The following is a 4,276-nucleotide window of genomic DNA, read 5'->3' as shown; positions in this document are numbered from 1 at the left end:
CATGCCGGCCATTGATTGACATGGGCGCAGGGGCTGGTAAAACATTACTGTGGTGTGAAGCAAACAACGGTCCGTCTGTCACTCTGCCTCAGATGTTTGGCCTGAGGGGGTCTACTGGTACAAATGGTGGTACAAAAATCTGGACATTCTCTCTCTTGTTCTCATTCTCTCTCCTCCCTTTCCCCTTCACTCACTGTAAAATGATCATTCTCATTTGTATTTTTGCTCTTGAATTCATTCAATGCTCATCGGGGGCCTCTGACTGTCTGCTTCTACTCTCTGCACTGATCTGCTGTGTGTCTCTCTCTCTATGCAGTGCCTCCTTTATTTCAGCAAGACACAACTGGTCTTCAAAAAGTCCCAGAAGCTGTTTTAATTTTGGGTATAAAAGCATATTGAGAGTGATGATAGTCACCCAAGAAGGTAGCCATCGTTCACATGCCCCCTTCAGAGTTGAAGTACATCTAATCCTGCTCTGACTTCTATTGTTTATGAGGAAAAGCATGAAATCTTATCATTTAATGATGATTGCCACAGTAATGTAAACAAAACCACATAAATATACTGATTACTTTCTCATTTTCGGTTATTCACTGTACATGTTGAGTAAGTACTATGTAGAACAATGATAGCGACATATTTATACTTGTTTAGGATATTGAAACTTCCTTTTTTCTCTTCAAACAGTTGGAAGGCATAGTAATGACACCCTGTGCAAGTCACCACCTTGCACCTTTATGTTTCAAATGAAAACAATGGGGGAAAAAATGCTGTCTATATAAAATGTCCTGATACTTGTGTATTTCCAAAATGTCATATGGATTGATTCAACACTGGCATTACAATTTTAATCAGCGGTGTAGAACCAGGTGTTAAAACGCATGCGGCAGCCCTCCAGGCCATAAGAAATTGGACAAGGCACCAGGAAATTGTGTCTCCTCCAGAAACAAGTGTTTTGTGATTGTTTACCCCATGTCTTTAAATTGCATTTCTTCCTTTTTAATTTAAGCACCTCAGCTATGGGATTGAAGTGGGGGAGAGAGCGAGGGAAGGGGATGTGGGAGGAATGGGGGAAACCTTTTCCACTATTTTTTTTCTTCCTTTTTTTTCTATCCCTCCATTCTCTCCAGTATTAACCCTGTCTGATGTGATTCCTGTCAAATGCAAATGTCACGACCTGATATGGTCAGCCCACAGGGCACTTTGACTACATGCTCCACACCCAAATTAAAATAAGAAGTTGAATGGTGTGTGTGTGTGTGTGTGTGTGTGTGATTGTCTGCCCACAAAGTATGCATGCCACATGGTTGTGCACATGTGTATATTTGACTGGTTGATCTTGACATGGTTGCAATTACAAAAGCGTAAGCAAGAACATGATTGTGGTGAGGACAAGGAGAAATCAAGTGTGATAAATAAAGCATAGCCTCCAAAATGCAGCACTATGCTTGAGTACCTATATGAACATGAAGTCCAGTCAATAGGTTTGCGAATGCGGGACTTTACAAACTGCTGTGAATGCACAATTCAGCTTATAAAAAATAGAGTAAAGCTCTGTGGTATACAGTGAGTAAGTTATACTTTTGTCTTTCTCTACAAAGTGTTCCTTTTGTTTCAACTTTGTTTCAACTTCTGGTTATGGTTGCAATTCATGGGTGGCCTATTGAACTTCAGTACTTCAGCATAATGATTGTTTCATCACATATGTTTTAAGGACAAACAGATTTTTGGGGACTGTTCAAAACTGACCAATTAACAGTTTTACTCTGGGTTTTTATTTTTATCTGTTCTTACGCTTGTTCCAGTAACACATTGACACTACTGCAAAACATCCTTTACCCCCACCCCCACTGCCCACAGTTCTTTACCAAACCAATACTTTACTGCATTGAGGATGGAAATCAATTGAGAATCATGTACTGTAAAGGCAGTTAGTTTGTTTGCAAGGCACATGCAAGCCATCTCTATTTTTCAATAATAATTGTGTCTGTCATTATTATTATATGTAAGTCATTATTCTTATCCTTGAAAAGTCCACATTACTGGTTACAGCTGCTAATCAGGAGGCAGTACCTGCTTTGCTTAGAGCAAAAGGAAAGATTGTGCTTATTATTAGTAGACTAGAATTGCTGTCCAGCTCTTCATGTTGTGGAGGAGTGGGCAAAAATGTATTGTAAAGTGCACTGTATGGTTCATGAGAACTGTGGCTGTAACTCTGCGTGTGTGTGTGTGTGTGTGTGTGTGTGCACGTGCACATGCGTGCGTACACATATGTGATTGAGAGGGTGTAATATTCCACATAGCACCTCTGGAGGTACTGTGAGATTTTAACCACTAGAGGGAAGCATATAATCAGTTTTGAAGAGCAACTAAACTGAGACTAGAAACAATACAAAAGGCAGGTAATAAGGCAAAACATATCAGGCCTCTGTATGAGATGAGTGCAAGACTGTCATCCGCCTTATGCACTATAGGTAGTATTCTGATCAATTCATCTTACATTTAAAACCATAGTGCTGAATGCACCCATATTTTCAAATACATATATGCTTTAGGGAAAATCCATGAGTTCTGTATTTTTATTTTGAGGTGAAACATAAATGCAAAATAGCAAAGTCAAATGCTCTTAAGGTTTATTTTCATTTGGGTCATCACATCATTAAGTGGTTAAAAAAAAAACTTAACCACCCCTAGCAGTGCATTAATGGTGCCCATTCCAAATGTTTAAAGTGATATGAATTTGTATTCAGTCAGACAGAATAAACTAAACATTTGGATATACTGTATATTACCACTTGTGACCAATAGGATTTAAAAATCACAGGGTATTAATTGATAGCATCAGTAAACAATTTATAGTTTGCTGCAATGACATGTAAATCATCTATAAATATAGACCATCTTTGTGTTCTATGAGTCATTTCACAGAACCAGTGACTGTACTTCAGAGCATTACACCCACTCAATTACTTATGTATACACACACACACACACACACACACACACAGGGCAGATACAGCTCTTGTGGCCCATACAGTACATTTTCACCCAGCCATCCAATAATAAACACCAACTCTTATGACTCCCACTCTTCTGCTACATAAATATCTGGACACCAATTCTAGCCTGCTAATAATAGGCATAACCTTTCCTTTTGTTCTAAGGAAAGCAGGTGGTACTGCCTCCTCATTAGGAGCCTTAACCACCAGAGTGCTATAGATAGATAGATAGATAGATAGATAGATAGATCCATGCAATTACAGACTTCCCCCACTTTTTCTACACCCAATCCATGCACACATTTCCTTGTGCTGGAACACACATCATTAGTAGGATGGAATATTGATGAAAATATTGATAAAAAATAGATCTAATCCAGAGATGGAGTGAGATAATTAAACATAGTGCCAAGCCACACCATTTTCAGATGGTTGCACAAAGATGAGATGAGCTGCAGGTGTATCTATTATTTTTATTTTTATTGTTATTTTTTGGTAGGCATTGGTATTTACTATGCATTTGTGCACATATACATACATTGTAGCAATGGTTAGTTCCTGTTTTCACTTTCTCAAAAAGAACTGGGCCTGCAATTACAGCCTGTTTGTCTGATATTATATTTCAGAAATGAATGACAGAGACACAGTTAGGTACATGCACTGTATTGCAGAAATATATAACATTTTGTTGCAGTTTTCTGTAATCATTATATCTTCCTCTGAAATATACATGAAATATATTCTTGCACAACTTTCCACTGAGATTTGTGCAACAGTGTGGGGTAATTCAGGGTATACTAGAAATGTACAAATATCAAGCACTTGTTGGGAATTCCCAGTGTGCTGATGTATAACACCTCAGAAATTAACAAATTTTAAATTCAGCATTTGGCAGTTGCGGGGATGCTGACTATGGTAAACATGGAAAGAACTAGAAGCCAATCATAGATCGATTTTTACATGTATTTTTTTACGGTGCTGTAAACTGTCATCTCTTCCATATAAATGACAATCCAGCACTACAAATAAATAGATAAATTAAAAAAAAAAAAAACTTTTGATGCTTACACTTCAGTTGCGGTCACTCATAAGTGAGGATTTGTTTCAACTGAAAACACTTTATTATCATTATTATTATTACCAAAACAGTAATAACGGTCTCAAAATGTTTGAAACATAACATAAAGTGACCCTACTTTGTAGCTGCTTATATTTTGTCCATGTCCAGTGGTAGAAAATCCCCTGTGTAAATGTAAAATTACTGCATATTTCGGCCA

The sequence above is a fragment of the Lates calcarifer genome, linkage group LG15, assembly GCF_001640805.2.
Source record: "Lates calcarifer isolate ASB-BC8 linkage group LG15, TLL_Latcal_v3, whole genome shotgun sequence".
Classification (NCBI taxonomy): Eukaryota; Metazoa; Chordata; class Actinopteri; family Centropomidae; genus Lates; species Lates calcarifer.
The sequence above is the reverse complement of the archived record's forward strand: the minus strand, read 5'-3'. Positions refer to the sequence as shown.